Source organism: Lepidochelys kempii, chromosome 3, assembly GCF_965140285.1.
Source record: "Lepidochelys kempii isolate rLepKem1 chromosome 3, rLepKem1.hap1, whole genome shotgun sequence".
Taxonomy (NCBI): Eukaryota; Metazoa; Chordata; order Testudines; family Cheloniidae; genus Lepidochelys; species Lepidochelys kempii.
Genome location: NC_136382.1, coordinates 132,819,690 through 132,838,540, shown reverse-complemented (window position 1 = coordinate 132,838,540; position 18,851 = coordinate 132,819,690). Strand labels below are relative to the sequence as shown.

General features: G+C 44.3%; 1 protein-coding gene across 14 annotated transcripts in view; it reads right to left on the bottom strand.

Annotated features, from left to right (window-relative positions):
• Window positions 1-18,851, bottom strand: part of DISC1 (DISC1 scaffold protein) — a 383,371-nt gene that overhangs the window by 195,816 nt on the left and 168,704 nt on the right. The gene's annotated exons all lie outside the window — the stretch shown is intronic.

Below are 18,851 nucleotides of genomic sequence, written 5' to 3'. Positions count from 1 at the left end.
TTGATTTCCAGACATGACATAACATTCTACCATAAGGTAAAAAAAATTTAATAAAAAGTACCTCTGTAAAGCCGTGTATCAGAATTCATTGGCTTTGCCACACATTCCAATATAAAAACGAGAAAACAGTATTGTATTATTAGCTATCCACATGAGAGAACTAACACAGACAATGTTTCAGAAGTAGATATTGTGACTGTGTTTAAGTAGAAGGCCAAGATTATGAACTTTGCCCCAATGGCCCATTTTCAATAATGGTATCTGGTAACCAGTGGAATTCAGGTAAACAGAGGTTTGGGATTTTAAGAGTCAGTAACACAAAGTGTACAGGTAATTTGTTTCTCAGAAATAACTTCCTATACCCCTTCTTCACTGGAAACATCAAATTCTACTATACTACTATGGGTGGGCAGTGGAGTTCCACCTCAGATCACCTCTCCACTTAACACACAGCACTTAGATATGTTTATAGTGAAATCTTATAAGTTTATTTAACAAAGCACTGAGATTCAAGCGATAGCCAGGAGAAATATTTGAAACAAATGGCAACATATAAAATAAAATCATAACACACATTCTAGATCCCAGACTTAATTAACACTCATGTCTTGTAGAGTTTGGTTCACGCAAACTCCTTTCAGTGTTTTATACCCAGCCTTGGCTGTGACCCTCCTTTCATGAGGCTGACATGCTGTCAGCTTGCCTCCTACATGAAGGATTCAGTGTGTTTCTTTGCCCCCACTGGATATACCAGAACAGTCCTTTGCCTTTTTTCATAAAAAGGACACCTCCTGCTGTTCATTTCATCTTGTAGATTTTGCAATCTCTTATTTAGCCCGGAGGGGTTCAGTATGCATATAGACATACAGTACTGTGGCAAATTGCTGGCATGATTATGATGGGTCCCACGCTTCCTCTTCTTGGGGGGTGGGGTTCAGGGTGCAGTTTCCTGCCCCTGAACTAGGGTATCTACTGTCCCACTAGTAACCCAGAGAAGGGTAGTGGAGAGGGAGGGACCCGGGCCCACCGTCTACTCCAGGTCCCAGCCCAGGGGCCCTAGGGATAGTGGCAAACCACTTGAACTAATGCTTCCTTCCCCTCAGCTACTTCCCCTCCTGCTCTTCAGCTTGTGGGGCTTCCTGCCCTCTCTCTGCACAAGCCGGGTATCTCTTTACCTAGGGTCTTGGTCTTTTAGCCAGCCATGGCACTTCTCCAAACTCTCCTCTACTTCAACTCCTTCAAACTGCTCTTTGCTCCAACTCCAAACCACTCTGCTCCAACTCCTTCTTCTGGCTGATTGAAGCAGGGAGTTTTTAACAGATGACTGGCTTCAGGTGCTCTAACTGGCTTCAGGTGCTTTTAATTAATCTATAGAAACCTTTCTTCCCTCTACAGGGAATAAGGCTTCTCCTCATCCTGGGACTTACATATTCCTCCTATATCACTCTCCTGCTGCCTTCTGTCCATGCTGTATGACAGTAGATAATACCCAAATGACCAGACAGGAAAATAGATATCAGTTATCTCCTGCCTGAAAGGAACATTTCCGAGGTACATCACCTCTTGGTGACCTGCCTAAACTCCAAGATCTTAAGATCACAATTTTTAGTATAGATTCATAATTCCTTACATATTAAAAGTACATTTTGCAAAGATTATGATGACCGGTGAGCCACTGGCTCTCAGCAGAGACCTCACATGTTACCCTTCGGTGAACTATTATGCATATATCCAACCCAGAATATTCCTATAAAACCATATGCAGCTCCTGTGCCTTTTGCCATTTGGCACCAAGACCCTGGGTCACAACTTCCAGGTTCAAAAATATAACTGGATCTGCCAGAAAGACTGTGAAAAGCCAAAGCACAGGACAGTAGGTAGTATGGGGGATAGAGAGAGGAGAAAAGGGATATGAAAGCAAACAATACTTTACATTTAATGTACTTTACCACTTCTGAAAAATTTTGCAGATCATAAGTAATTTACTGCTCTTACATTTTCCCAAGCTCTACTTATCAGATTTTAGAGTTCCAATGGAAAAAATAACAAAGCAAAAAAAAAAATTATTATTGTAAAGGTTCATATCAGTGTGGCAGTCAACACCCTTGGCTTTAAAGACAATCATCAAGCAATTACCTAACATGACTATAATGGGGTAGCTAAATATCACACTGGAAAGACAGGAGTGCAGAACAACTCTGGGGCCAGCCAGGGAATCTCTTCAGTACAGCAGGGTGGCATGTGGAGAGAGACAGACCTGCACTCACTGTTATGGAGGGGTTACGCCAGGAGAGTATCTGTAGGAGGAGCACTGCTGCATGAAGCTGGGACTTTCCAGCCTTCAGAGGCCCTTGACTGCATTGCAAGGGACAACCACAAGCCACAATGTGCCCCAATGAGGGAAAAAGCGATAGGAAGAGACCCTGGGGAAGGGTGTTAGCTAGACCACAGATAGCGGGTGTCTTCCTTACAGCACCCAAGACAACACCTGGGTCAGATGCCAGTGGACTTGGAGGGCCTGGTTACCCCTACCCACTGCTGCTTGGCAGGGCTGCCACCACAGACTTTTACCGCTAGGCAGGGCCAACGTTATAGACTCTAACCACTAGAAGGGGCTGCCTCCGCACTCATACTGTCACTTGGGAAACAATAGCAGTGGATGGAACCTAGTGTACAACATTAGGCAAACAGGCACTGGCCATCTTTGAGGAAACTGGATTTGAACTGAAATTTTAGGTGAAGGCTTGCTTGCTTTTCCCAGCCTCCTTGATGCACTGCCTTCCTCAGTGATGCAATACAATGTACATATAAACAGACAAAAATACCACTGCTGTCTGTTACATACACTCACATAGATTATCTCTTGGTAAATGAATTATACATCGCACCCAGCTATTGTAAGACTATCACCAGATGCATCAAGGAGGCTTATTTTAACTATATAAAATTAACTATAATGCTTAGAACTCATTGCATTTATTTATCACATATATCCCTTTATTTCAGCTAAAAGCATCTGTTAATCATAATTGGGCCAGCTATTATTTTAGCCAATAAAACTATCCTTCAAGCTGTCTCTATTAATATAGAAGCCCTTTCTAAATCTTCCTATTAAATTGTAATGCATATATTTCTAGTCACTGCTGTACATAATTTAATTTCTCCCAATCTCCAGATAGTCCACTTTATTTTCTTGTCTGTATTCCATCTAATTTATCCAATAATTTTCTTGTGATGCTGAGGAACTAAAACAGGTGGGAACATGTTCAGTGACCCAGGCCTCAGCTCAGCTTTGCCTACTGTGAGGAGAGGCAGAGGCAAACCAACACAATGGAGATAATAAAGTTTAAAATTTAAGGTTAAGGAAAAAAACAGAAATTTGTCAGGAACAATATTTTATATTATATTATTACTCTATTATTTCTATTATATTAAAATCCAGTACTCGCTTAGGAAAATAATAAAACCTAAGTTACCACCACAATAAAAGACATTTTTCAACACCACGCTGTGTCACTCCAAGAGGTAATCAACTCCTCCTCTCCCTGGCTGCAAAGTCCTGCTTCACCCCAGTTGTCCCACCTTCACCATTCTCCGACTTATGATGCTCCTTTGCTTCAACTCTGTGATGACCACACCTAGGGTTGCCAACCCTCCCAGAATCTAAATTGATCTCCTAACTACTGAAACCAATCTGGTGGCTACTGAAACCAAACTGGTAGATTTTAATAGGCCGCTAAAAGTCTGGTTGGCAGCACAGTGGGGATAAGGCAGGCTCCCTACCTGCCATGGCTCTGCACGGCTCCCGGAAGCATTCGGCATGTCCCTCTGGCTACTAGGTGTAAGGGCAGCCAGGCAGCTCTGCGCACTGCCCCTTCCCCAAGCGCCGACTCAGCAGCTCACATTGGCCCGGGAACCGGAGGGGGGCCTGCAGGCACGGGCAACGTGCAGAGCTGCCTGGCCACCCCTAAGCCTAGGAGCCAGAAACGCCGGTTGCTTCCAGGAGCCGCCCGAGGTAAGCACCACCCGGCCGGAGCCCACACCCCGAACTATTTCCCACACCCCAACCCCCTGCCCCAGCCCTGAGCCCTCTCCTGCACCCAAACTCCCTCCCATAGCTCTGACCCTGCATCCCCTTCTGCACCCCAACCCCCTGCCCCAGGCTCAGTCCAGAGCCCCCCCTCCCACTCTCCGAACCCCTCGGCCCCATCCCATAATCCCTCCTGCACCCCAACCCCCTGCCCCAGCCCTGTGAAAGTGAGTGAGGGTGAGGGAGAGTGAGTGTCGGAGGGAGAGGGGTGGAGTGGGCAGGGCCTTGGGGAAGGGGCAGGGAAGGGTCCGCTGAAAGGGTGTTTGGGTGAGGAGGAGCATGTGGTTTGGACATCCCTTAGGGGAGGATCTATTAATAGAGAATCTCTATGTCCTAGTGAGGACGAGAGGCTGGAAAACAATAAAATACAGGCAGGGCCTGATCAGAAACAATCAAATAAAAAAGAGTCCCATTCAATTACATCGTGTAATGGTAGACAGCTACAAGGAGACAAGTTTTTAGAATGCTTATATACCAATGCTATTCTAAATAATAAAATGGGAGAACTAGAGTGCCTCGTATTAAATGAGGATATTGACATAATGGGCATCACAGAAACTTGGTGGAATAATGGTAAATCAATGGGACACAGTAATACAGTGGTTCCCAAACTTTAACAGCCCGCAAACCCCTTTCACTAAATTGTAAAATCTTGTGAACCCCCTCCTAAAAATGAATATTTCCACAGATTTAAGTTTAAATTTCCTCCGCACTCTGCACTCCATGGGGCTCCTGCTGCTAGACCCCATTGACCGCCCCAGCCAACTGAGCTCCGGCTGCACATCCCGCTGACCGCCGGGACTCGGGCTGCCAGCCACAACTGCCAGGCCCCGCTCTCCCTTGGGCTCAGGCTGTCTGCCCTGCAACCAGTTCCCATCTGCTGCCTCCAGTGCCCGGGGTTCTCTGGCCACCATTAGTGACATTTTTCCGGTGAACCCCCTGTACCGTTCTGCGAACCCTCAGGGGTTTGCAAACCCCAGTTTGGGAACCACTGCAGTAACACCAGGGTACAAAATATATCGGAAGGACAGAACAGGTCATGCTGGTGGGGGTGCTTTCATTATATGTGAAACAAAGCGTAGAATCAAATGAAGTAAAAATCGTAAATGAATCAAACTGTACCACAGAATCTCTGTGGATAGAAATTACATGCTCTAATAATAAGAATATAGTGGTAGGGATATATTACCGACCATCTGACGAGGATGGGGATAGTGATTGTGAAATGCTCAGAGAGATTAGAGAGGCTATTAAAATAAAAAACTCAATAATAATAATGGGGAGATTTCAATTATCCCCATATTGACTGGGTACATGTCACCTCAAGACAGGATGCAGAGATAAAGTTTCTTGACACCTTAAATGACTGCTTTTTGGAGCAGCTGGTCCTGGAACCCACCAGAGGACAGGCAATTCTTGATTTTGTCCTAAGTGGAGCACGGGATCTGGTCCAGGAGGTGAATATAGTTGGACTGCTTGGTAATAGTGACCATAATATAATTAGATTTAATATCCCTGTGGCAGGAAAAACACCACAGCAACCCGACACTGTAGCATTTAATTTCAGAAAGGGGAACTACACACAAATGAGCTCAACTTCAATGTATACCCCAAATTAAAAAACATAGTAAGAGAACCAAAAAAGAGCTACCGTAGCTAAACAACAAAGTAAAAGAAGCAATGAGAGGCAAAAAGGCATCCTTTAAAAAGTGGACATTAAATCCCAGTGACAAAAATAGAAAGGAGCATAAACACTGGCAAATGAAACGTAAAAATACAATTAGGAAGGCCAAAAAAGAATTTGAGGAACAATTAGCCAAAGACTCAAAAAGTAATAGCACATTTTTTAAAGTACATCAGAAGCAGGAACCCTGCTAAACAACCAGTGAGGCCACTGGACGATCGAGGTGCTAAAGGAGCACTCCAGGACAATAAGGCCATTGCGGAGAAACTAAATGAATTATTTGCATTGCTCTTTATGGCTGAGGATGCGAGGGAGATTCCCAAACCTGGGCCATTCCTTTTAGGTGACAGAGCTGAGGAACTGTCCCAGGTTGAGGTATCATTAGAGGAGGTTTTGGAACAAACTGATAAATTAAACAGCAATAAGTCACCAGGACCAGATGGTATTCACCCAAGAGTTCTGAAGGAACTCAAAAGTGAAATTACAGAACTACTAACTGTAGTCTGTAACCTATCATTTAAATCAGCTTCTGTACCAGATGGCTGGAGGATAGCTAATGTGACGCCAATTTTTAAAAAGGGCTCCAGAGGTGATCCCGGCAATTATAGGCCTGTAAGCCTGACTTCAGTACAGGGCAAACTGGTTGAAACTGTAATAAAGAACAATATTGTCCGCCATATAGATGAACATAATTTGTTGAGGAAGAGTCAACATGGTTTTAGTAAGGGGAAAATCGTGCCTCACCAATCTAGAATTCTTTGAGGGGGTCAACAAGCATGTGGAACAAGGGGATCCAGTGGATATAGTGTACTTAGATTTTCAGAAAGCCTTTGACAAGGTCCCTCACCAAAGGCTCTTAAGCAAAGTAAGCTACCACGAGATAAAAGGGAAGGTGCTCTCATAGATTGGTAACTGGTTAAAAGACAGGAAACAAAGGGTAAGGTATAAATGGCCAATTTTCAGAATGGAGAGAGGTAAATAGTGGTGTCCCTCAGGGGTCTATTCTGGGACCAGTCCTATTCAACATATTCATAAATGATCTGGAAAAAGGGGTAAACAGTGAGGTGGCAAAATTTGCAGATGATACAAAATAACTAAAGATAGTTAAGACCCAGGCAGAGTGTGAAAAGCTATAAAAGCATTTCTCAAAACTAGGTGACTGGGCAACAAAATGGCAGATGAAATTTAATGTTGATAAATGTAAAGTAATGCACATTGGAAAGCATAATCCCATCTATACATATAAAATGATGGGGTCTAAATTAGCTGTTACCACTCAAGAAAGAGATCTTGGAGTCATTGTGGATAGTTCTCTGAAACCATCCACTCAATGTTCAGTGGCAGTCAAAAAAGAGAACAGAATGCTGGGAATAATTAAGAAGAGGATAGAAAATAGGACAGAAAATATCATGTTGCCTCTATATAGATCCATGGTATGCCCACACCTTGAATACTGTGTGCAGATGTGATCATCCCATCTCAAAAAAGATATATTGGAATTGGAAAAGGTTCAGAAAAGGGCAACAAAAATTATTAGGGGTATGGAACGGCTTCCATATGAGGAGAGATTAATAAGACTGGGACTTTCCCGCTTGGAAAAGAGACAGCTAAGGGGAGATATGATCAATATAAAATCATGACTGATGTACAGAAAGTAGATAAGGAAATGTTTACTGCTTCTCATAACACAAGAACTAGGGGTCACCAAATGAAATTAATTGGCAGCAGGTTTAAAATAAAGAAAAGGAAGTATTTCTTCACACAATGCACAGTCAACCTATGGAACTCCTTGCCAGAGGATGTTGTGAAGGTCAATACCATAACTGGGTTCAAAAAAGAACTAGATAAATTCATGGAGGATAGGTCCATCAATGGCCATTCGCCAGGACAGGCAGGAATGGTGTCCCTAGCTTCTGTTTGCCAGAAGCTGGGAATGAGCGACAGGGGATGGATCACTTGATGATTACCTGTTCTTTTCATTCCCTCTGGGGCACCTGACACTGGTCACTGTCGGAAGACAGGATACTGGGCTAGATGGACCTTTGGTCTGACCCAGTAGGGCTATTCTTATGTTCTTATGTTTTTGTGTGATTAGACAGTTGGCAACCCTAACCACAGTTCTTTCCAGCCCTTTCTTAGGGCTTGATCCGAAGACTCCTTTCCATCCGCAAACAACAGCTCCTCACCCAGAAGGCCACACTCATTCCCCAGACAGCCAAACTGTATTCCCTCTGTCAATGTCCTAATGGTCCACCTCACCGGTCATATGCTCTGTGCTTTGCACATGGTCCAGCTTCCTCAGCAAAATCCATTTTTACCCAATGCTGCATCTTATCACCTCCATTTTTATGAACCACCTTCCAACTGCCCATTCGGGCAGATTCTGAGCCCCCCTTTTCTCTGGCTGTCTCTTCCCCCAGGACAGCATTCTGAACTGCTGCACCACAGCTAGGCCAGGGTTACTACAAATGTACCAGAAGAAACTGGGAGCCATTTTCTTTCTCAACTCTCCAAAATAAATCAATTTTTTTAATGATTTCTGTCAAAGTGTGCTCTCTCTCTATGGGCACAGGATGGCTCAGGGGATTGGTAATTACACAAGGAATCTTTCCTCTCTAGGAAGTGTGAATATGTCCAATGCTAGTATGAACTTAAAGTCATTACCATCAGACGGCTGTTTGGTAATTATGTGAAAAACAGTGTGTCCACATCACAACCTACACTGTCAGAACTGGTGCTTATTGGCAGCCTTATTAACAGCCTAAGTAGAGAAGCCATGGGCTGAATGGAGGCTTAACCTACATCTAGAGATGGTCCCTCTAGACCAGGATAGAAGCTTGCGGATTAGACTCTGCAAGTACCTGTGCCATATCTGTTCTGTGGATAAATTCTGGACTTTAATCATCAGGGATGTCAAATGATATCTTTCAACAAAACTAAATGAAAGAGATAGGGGAACAAACGACTAACTTAAATTTCTTTAGCTAATCATATTACTGCTATTTTACACTAGTTATATTCTAAATAAACTCAGCATTCCTTTTGCTATCTCCATAGTGGCTACCATTATTCATTACGATAACTTGTCCAGCTACAAAAGAAAGCCTTTTCCATACGTAATAAAAATCCTGAAGATTCAAAAATCCAGCAACCTTCTCCTCTTTCTCTGATTTGCCTGATTCAAACAGCTCATCTGATCCCAACTCTATTTCCCAACCTTCCATTGCTCTCATTGACCAACACAGTATACATCAGTCATACCTAGTGATGTAAGTCAAGGACTAGGAGCTAGGAATCTCCTAAATTCTATTCCTAACTTTAATAATAAGTCTGTCCATGACCTTAGGGCAGTTACTTACAGCCATATCCTGTAGTCTTTACTCAAGAACTCCCACTGAAGTCAATGGAAGTAAGGATTTAGAATTTTGCTCTTACCACTTCTGCCAATTTCCTCATCTGTATAACGGGTACAAAATATTTATTTACCTATCTCATAGGCTGTTAAGAGGTTTACCTACAGAGGTTAATGTTTGTAAAGTGTTCTGAAGATGAAAAAAAGCCAAATAGTACTATCCTTATACCACTGGATATTAGGAGCCCAATCCCATATTCCTCACATAGACAAGTCTCACAAGTCAAAGGGAGTTTGGACTGTGTAAAAGATATGGAACCAGACCATGTGTGACTTCATATTTAATGCAGCTTTTGGGTTTATATTACAATACATCATTGATGGGGTTTTAAAAAAAATATTCTTTGTGTTTTTCATGTATAGGTTTCCAAGGAGCTTTAGAGCAACTAGAAAATACCTAAATTTAGGGCCTAAACGTGCAAATCCTTATTCAGTAATCCTTACTCAGCCAAGCAGTCCCAGTGCAACAACTGGGGCCCAGGCAAGAAAGGAGTCTTAGGATCAAGCCCTAAGAAAGAAAATACTGACAACAACATTTGCATAGTAACATCCTTTTACATCTTTTCCATGTGTGATATATTAATCTACAGTGGCAGGAATGCGGTGGGGAATGTGGGCTAGAACACTAAAATTAACACATTCTTTCAAAAGTGGGATGCAGTCTTCAGCATTCACTGTAACAATTGCTTAGAAAAACAGGGAGATGGAAACTCTGTTCAGTGTCTGAAGCAAAGGGCGGCACTCTGTCAACACCATACATCCAAGTACAATAATGCACTTCAGCATCACTGCTTGTTATTGTCTCAAGTCCTGTATTACTTCTCAAGGGAAGGGAATGGGTGGAGGAGTGTTCACTTTATTAACATGTAGTGTGTGGCTTTTGCCACCTCAACTCAAAAATGATGTAGTAGAAACAGAAAAGGTAGAAAAAGCCAATGTAAATATTAGAGGCACAGGAGGCTGGAAGACAGCGATCATCAGCGAGAGATTTACTTAGAGAGACGACTAGGAGGAGATATGATAAAAGTATATAAAAAAGAAATAACGAGTTGGAGAAGGGCAATATTGTGCTTCCTATTTATCCTCTAAATAAACAAACAATAATGAGGGAATGCAATGAAATTTTTTTAAATATTTTATCTATTTAAAATTTACTATTTTAAGAAACATATATAATCTGTAGAATTCACTACCGTATGTTAAACTAAGTAATTCTTGTGACAGATGAGTGACCTAGGAAGCATGGAAACTCCAAAAAGTTATTAGATTCAGATGTGCCAGATGCTAGCCGCTGGGATTAATAATACACTTTTGTATCTGTAAATGTTATATGTATCTTTGTGAACTTTGGACAGTATTCTAACTCCATGGGGGAAGGTTACTGAGCTTCACCCAGGAACTAAAATCAATGGGATGTGATTATTGCAGATCCTGAGACAGGTAAACAACTTCAGAGAAGTACCATCCTATGCAGTTAATTGCATATACTAGTTCAGACTGAATTCAAGATACCCAGGAGACAAGAAATAGCTGAGAGGACCCTCATTTTGATTTAAAAAATGTCATGAGTTTGTAACCAAGAGGGCAAAATCCTGCCGGAAGGGTTTGAAGGACTAGAACCTACCAGGGTCTCATTGTAGAAGATAAAAAGAAAAGGAGTACTTGTGGCACCTTAGAGACTAACCAATTTATCTGAGCATAAGCTTTCGTGAGCTACAGCTCACTTCATCGGATGCATACTGTATTTTCCACAGTATGCATCCGATGAAGTGAGCTGTAGCTCACGAAAGCTAATGCTCAAATAAATTGGTTAGTCTCTAAGATGCCACAAGTACTCCTTTTCTTTTTGCGAATACAGACTAACATGGCTGTTACTCTGAAACCTGTCATTGTAGAAGATAGTAAACTTAGTATGCATGTACACTCTTTATTGTTTTATTTTATATTAAATGTTACTGTCCTAAAATAAATGTATTGTGCTCTGTAAAAGCTGGCTGGTCACTAGCAACCCTGACATTGCCCCTGAGAGAGAGCAAACGGCAGGTGCTGGTCCCTGGTGAATTGCTAGGAGGCCGCAAACAAACTGCTGATCTGAAGGGAGAAGGATGCAGGTCCCCGCCCACAGAGAGGTGATAGCTAAAGGCTTGAGACCTAAAGTAGTAGCTGTTAGCAGATCATAGAGAGGGCAAAAATTCAGTTAACCTGGAGTTATGACAATTTTAATAGAGAGACAAGTAGGGTGAGGTAATAGCTTTTATTGGACCAACTTCTGCTGGTGAGGCCTTGTCTACACTACACAGTTTTGTCGACAAAACAGTGGATGCATGCACACTGCAATGCGACTTTTGGCGGCAAAAATGCCCTGTTTTGGCGATGAAATAAAACCACCCTGATGAGACAGAAGGCTTTTGGTGCAAAATGTCTGTCGACAAAGTGCCAGCGTAGAGACCACGCTTGATTTTATTGCTTTAATTGGCCTCCAGGAGGTGTTCCACAATGCCCATCTGGTCAGAAGTTTGAATTCCACTGTCCTGCAGCCAGGTAAACAACTATCCACCCCTCCCCCTTAGAAGCCCCGGGAATTCTTGAAATTCCATTTCCTGTTTGCTCGGCATGGAGAGGTCTCAGCGCATCTTCCCAGGTAACCATTGCAGCTTATCACAGCAAACACTCTCCCGCTTGGATCACTGTGGAGCTGCTGAAGCTGCTCAGTATATGGGGAGATGAGGCTGTGCAGTGTAGGAATTTTGATACCTACAGGCAGATTTCTCAAGGCTTGTGTGAAAAGGGCTGTGATCAGGATGCGCAGCAGTGCAGAGTGAAGATAAAGGAGCTGAGGCAGGCGTACCATAAGGCGAGGGAGGCAAATCATCGCTCCGGTGCTGCACCTAAGACCTGCCAGTTCTATAAGGAGCTGAATGCGATCCTCAGTGGCGACCCCACCTCCTCCACCAAGAGCCCCGTGGATACTTCAGCAGGCCTGAAAGCAGCAGAAAGAGGACCTAACCCAGAGGACTAAGTCATTGATGAAGAGGTGGGGTTAGAATGACGATGTGGAGCTCCTGGCGGGGTCGCCCGGTGGGGCAGGCAGCCAAGAACTGTTCACCACTCCGGAGGTGTCTAGCCAGTCTCAGCAGTTGCTCTCTGGCGAGCAAGAAGCAGGAGAGGAGACGTCTGGTAAGCGGCTGCGGTTTGTGTAGTGCAGAGGTGGGTTCAGGGTATAGAAATGTACAAGGCTGGCTGTGTTTCTGTATGCTAGACATTCCCCGGTACAGCTAATAAGTACAGCAGAACAGGGTGTTGATGCACGCCAAGATCTCACCGGAATCCTCCAGAGAGATCTCTAGGAAAGTTTCCTAGAGGTACTTGGTAATCCTCTGCCGAAGGTTCCTTGGCAGAGCTGCTTTGTTCTTTCCCCCATTGTAGGAAATGTCCCGCGCCATTCAGCAATCACTTGTGCAGGAACCAAAGCAGCACACAGTGTTGGGTAAAATCTGTTTCTGACCTGTTTTATGTAATGTCCATCTTGGAGTTGTAAAAGGACAGCTAAGCCTCCATCTTGGATACCCTTCTCCTCAGATGATTTAGTGCCCTTTCAGCCTTTTTCAAATCAAGGAAGGGAAAGGTCAGGGCAGCTAGACTCATGTCACAGCCATAATTTGCCTAGCAAATGCAGGTTATTTAGTGAGTAGCACGCCTGTCACTCAGGGCTGTCCATCTGAATGACAGCCAGGGTCCCACACAGTTCAGCTAGCTGCGAGGAGCCCCAGAGGGACTAGGACTCATAGTGTAAGCGGGGGAATAGTCCCACTCTTGTGGGGAACTTTCCTGGCTTCTGCACTACCAAGGTGAAGAGGGCTAGCGAAAGGGTCTGAGTCCTTGCTCCCACTTCCTTTACCCAATGGCCTCCCTGCCCTTGAGGACTCCCCTTCCACTCTCCTGTCTGGCAGAGTCCTCCTAACCCCAACAAGGCTGGGCCCAGGATTCCTAGGGGGCTCGACCCCCAACCCTGCTGTGGTCACCTAGGACAGGGGCTAAGGTAACCCATTCAGGGGTACGCTCTCTGCAATGGGCACTTCCCTGACCCACTGACCATTACATACAATGTAAAGCAAATTCAAGTTATTTAATCAACAATTAATTTTAAAAAGAATATGGAAAAATGGGAAAGGTTAAAGGAAACACATCAACCCACTCTGTGGCAGGGAACATCACAGTGTCTCTGGAATGTCAGGGCAGTTCACAGTCTGTTCCTTGTAAGTCCCAGGCCTTCTTCTCAGGCCCTGGCTGTGCTGTAGGGATGCTGTGGGTTGGACACTTGCTCTGGTGGCGGCCACACGCTCTCAGGCTCTAAGTGGTAGGACCCTTCTTCCCAGTGTCGCCCTCGCCCTGTCAGGGTTATGATCCAAGCCTGGCCTACCGAGCCTCTTGGCTGAGGTGTCTCCCTGTGCTGGGCCCGCTGCCCAGGGTCTCCCTCGCTCTCCCCAGCTGCTCACCACACCCAACTCCAGACTGCTCCAGCCCCAGCTCCACCACTCTGTCTCTGCACTGCTGCTGCTGCTCTGCCTCCAGCTCCCTGGGCTGCTTCTTTGACCCCTCTGCCTCTGGTTGCTGCAGCTCTGCTCCCAGGACAGGTCTGCTCTCTCTGGGCTGCTTTTCTGGTCCCCCTGGATCTGGCACAGCTCTGCTCCCCAGCTTAGTTTGGGCCCCTGCTTTCTCTTTAGCTTGGCCCCACTTTGTCTGACCCAGGCAATTCCAGCTCACATGGAGGATGGGACCTCCCTGGCCTCCTGACTCCCTGATTAGCCTGCCCACCCGGTCATTCAGGCTGACCCGGAGCATTGGCCTCTCCCCATAGTTCCTGGGGGCGGTCAGTCTCAGGGTCCTGATTCCCCATCGACCCTTCCCCCTTTTTAGTACTGGGAGCTAGCAACTAAAACACCCCCACTGAATGTTAGTAAGGGGGCAACAGTCCCCTTACAATAGGGCTTTGGATTCTTGGTCTCTATTAACATACTTGCACTCAACTGCTACACACTATTAGTGAGCACATACTTGCACTGGACTACAAGGTCAAGCAGAGACTGCGTGGGCAAGCACTGAAGTCCTATCTGAGGGAGAAGATCTGCCCAAGAGGGAGACCACCTGCCCAAAGGACCTGTCCAGAGGGAGAAAAATACCCAGTTCCTGAGTTCCTGTTTGGTGTCCAGCGCCCCTGATTTTCACCACTGTCCCTGTTGGTATCCTGAGTTTTTGTCATTGTGTCCCTGTCTTCAGGATATGGTATTGTAATACCCATTGTGGTTTTCCTCTGTTTTACATCCATAGGTTAAGGGGGTTTAAAGGCTCTGAGCTTCATGCTCTGGTAACTGTTAACAACCGAGTGCGTCTTGCTTATGTAGTTTGTTGTCTGAAGAGGGTCCTTGTCTAGTTTACAGACTAGTGGCATAATAAATATTTGTGATTTACATCTTATTCTACCTCTGTCTTAATAAATCACTCGATGATAGATGCGGAAGGGGGTGGAATCTGCAGACAGCCCATCTTCTGATCTGTGTAGACCACAGTTAAACTGTTTTGGGCTAACAACAGGGGAGCAGCATAGGGACCATGGTGGAAGCCACAGCATGTAGTAGATGTACCCTCACTTCCCTGCTTACCCTCAGCAGTGAGATTTCTATTATAATGACCCCCTGCTGTGGAAAAGTATGGAAGAATTTTAGAATTTTTTTCCTAATCAGGTGCACCGCAACCCTTGCAGAGTGCTCTTTTCCATCAAGTAGTGCCCCCAACCCAGCTAACACTCACCATGCTTTGGGTGTTGGCTGAGATGTGTGCTTGCCAAGGGTCAATGAGAAAGCGATGTTATGTTACCAGAGGTGTATTTTACTGAAATGTTTCAATACCGTGTGTGAACTTAACTATCATGCTCCTGTGCATTGTTCTTTGTGCTTCAGCAGATGTGGCCTTGCGGAACACCCTACACACATTGGCCAAGTATCTCCGCCAGATAAGAAAGTGCCCAAGACCAAGCAAAGAAGACACGTTCGGGGAGGTACTGAACTTCTCCAATGAAGAGAAAAGGGAACTCAAGGAGTGGAGGGAAGCCGAAAGGCAGGACAGAAAAGAAAATCAGGCGTCTGTTAAGGACACTACTGAGCGGATGATTAAAGTAATGGAGGAGCAAATGCAGATGCTCCAAACTGAGCAGATGCATGCCTGCCCTCCCCTGCAGCAGATTCAAAACTCTTTTCTGTGCCCCCCCGCCCCCAAACACCGCCCGCACAGTCCTTTCCGCTTTCTGGGACTTCTCAGTTTCCCCTTCACTCCACCCCTTTGGACAATTTTCAAAAGGATAGCTGGACCTACACACAGCTCTGAAAGTTTGCCCTTCCCTGGTACCTCCTTTCCCACCAAGCCTCTTTTGTGTGCTTGCATGTTATTTCCTGTGCATATTGTTTCTTGTGTGTAAGTGTGGGTGTTGTTTCTTGTGCAATAAAAGCAAAGTTTTTGAACGGTAACTCATCTTTATTTGTTTCCTACAAATTGAGATAGCAGGCACTACCAATACATATGCAGGCAGTTTAATCATTTGCTTACTGGAATGTAAGGCCCCAAATGTCACCATTGCTTCCTAGGAAAACTACATGTAATATACCATTGCAGCACCAATCACAGAGATATACATTATTGGTTCTCATTTTCAAAGTGTTGCCTCAAGGCCTCCCTGATTCAAATTGCCCCCCCTCTGACAGCCCTGGTATCTGGCTGCTCAAAATATGCAGCCAAACGGTCTGCCTCAACACTCTACCCCTGAGCAAACCTTTCACCCTTAGCTTCACAAAGATTATGCAATGTACAACACACAGCTATGACCATGGGAATATTATCCTCATTGAGGTCTAACCTGTCACTGTGCCTTTAATCTGCCAAAGGCACATTCCACTGTCATCCGGCACCTACTCAGACTGTTGTTGAACCACTCGTTACTGCTGTGCAGTTTTTCCATGTAAGGTTTCATGAGCCATGACTGTAAGGGGTACGCCGGGTCTCCCAGGATCACTATGGGCATTTCAACGTTTCCCCCTGTAATCTTCTGGTCTGGAGAGAAAGTCCCCACTTGTAGCTTTCTATACAGGCCGGTGTTCCTGAAGATGTGTGCATCATGTACATTCCCGACCATCCTGCGTTGATATCAGTGAAATGCCCAGTGATCCACAAGCACCTACAACACCATGGAGAAGTACCCCTTCCTATTGGTGTACTCCGTCGCAAGGTGGTCTGGTGTCAAAATTAGAATGTGTGTGCCATCTATCATCCCTCCACAGTTAGGGAAACCCATATCTGCAAAGCTGTCCACTATTTCATACACACATTTCTCAGAGTCATGGTCCTTCGTAGCAAGATGCAACTAATTGCCCTGCACACTTGCATTAACGCAGCCCCAACAGTCGACTTCCCAACTCCAAATTGATTTGCGACTGACCAGTAGCAGTCTGAAGTTGCCAGCTTCCACACAGTGATTGACACGTGTTTCTCTACCAAAAAGGCAGCTCTCATTCTGGTGTCCTTGTGCCGCAGGGTTGGGGCGAGCTCAGCACACAATTCCAGGAAGGTGGCTTTCCGCATCCAGAAGTTCTGTAGTCATTGCTCGACATCCCAGATCTGCATGATGATACAATCCCACCATTCAGTGCTTGTTTCCCGAGCCCAAAAGCAACGGTCCACTGTCTGCAGCTGTTCCGTGAATGCCAAAAGCAATCTAAAGTTGCTCCTTTCCATATCACACAGCTAAGTCAGACAACTCGGAGTTTCTTCAGTTAGAACTTTGTGATTAACTGCACTGCCATCCGTGATGTTTTAATGACAATTATCAGAACTGCGGGTTCCATCCCTTCCCACAAAGATGCTGGGGGCACAGCAAACAAGGGTCATTGAAATATGCTGCGAAAGAAAGCCAGAAGCCCATGGAATGCTGGGACAGAAAACAATGCATCATGGGACATTGAGCCTGTTCCCAAGATGCACCACGATCCACTCTGTCTTCCCACAAGACCTAGCAACAGAAGGTATTGAGCTGGACTGTGGGATAGTCCACAGATGTCCCAACTGTGGACGTGCTCTGCCGACAGAGGGAACAAGCATGAACATGCAATACCAATTTTTATTATAGCGCTTTTTGAGTGTCGACAAAACTCTGTAGTGTAGACAAAGCCTGAAAGAGCCATCTTTCAAGCTCCAGATATGTTCTTCAGCCCTGTGGAGATTGAAAGCTTGTCTCTTTCACTAGCAGAAGTTGGTCCAATAAAAGATATTACCTAACCCATCTTGTCCCTCTCATAGTCTGGGACCAACACAGCTACAACAACATTGCAAACAACAATTTTACTAGTTTAACAAGGATTAGAATTTAAATATGAGTAAGAAGAAGATCTGAAGTAACAGCAATGTTTCCCACAGCGTGTGATACACCTCCTATAAAGTTGCAATGAACTATCTGGATAAGGTGGAGAACAGACAGACCTCTCAATTGTTAATCAGGTTTCAGCTTTCATTTTAAAAAGTTTCCAGATGTTATGGTTGAAAGTAAACATTCAAAATGTGAAAAAAGTGTATCCAAATCAGTGATTTCTGCCTGAGATTGGAGAGAGCTTGAAGCAATAGTTCTGAGGTGTGAAATGACCCATTCATTTCAGTGGGTGTGCTCTCAGATGCCAATGACAACATCTTAAATGTCACCACTGTTAACTATATCACTGCTCATTAAACCATGTAAGAAAGGAAAGGAAATATCATCATATTATGAAGATCTACACCAGCATTTCCCCAAGTGTGGGTGGGGAAGGAATGCAGTGACATATAAATTAAGATAGGTTGCCATTTAATAACACAGGGCAGAGCTGTTGGGGAGCGACTGATTTCATTTTCCTTAAGTGTGGATTCAGCTTTCTAAAGTTTGGGAAAATGGTGAGATGCTGAGTTACACCATATTAGAGAGAGAGAGATGGACTTGCAATCTTTGTGTTTCAGAATATAAACCAAATATTGGCCAAAATCAGGAAGGAATTTCCCCTCATATTATATAGCATTGTGGAATTAAGCACATTAAGGCCATTTTAACTCTTCATCCAAAGCATTTCTCTGACAGTGACCAGAGAGACTAATGGATCATTGATCCATTATGGCATAAGGAACCACTACATTCTTTCTAGTGACTGAAGGATATGGAAAACAAGAAACTGACAATCAGATTTAAGAAAGAAAGAGAGTAGCAGCAGTATCTCAGATGAAAGCAAAAGTAGTAACCCAAAAGTTTCACACTCCTCCTATTCTTTATATTTACAGGGTTTGGAGGAATTACTGGAATAATTATGCCTTTGGTGAGAGGAGTACCAAAAACTTCCCACAAAAAAAAATAACAGTATAAATATCTACATTTGTTAAATATTATAGGCCACAAATGCTAAAACAAATATTATGCATATACTTCATATACAAAGTATGTGCCAGTGAGCACAAACAGACTTATGCACCTGCATATTTTGCATACACGAGCAAAACAGGCAAATGTATGTGCAAGTGAGTGCTTGCATGAGTAACAGCATATTTCCTGCACACAATTACCAGTTTGTAGCCACAAATCAGTATTTTGTACATACTATTTA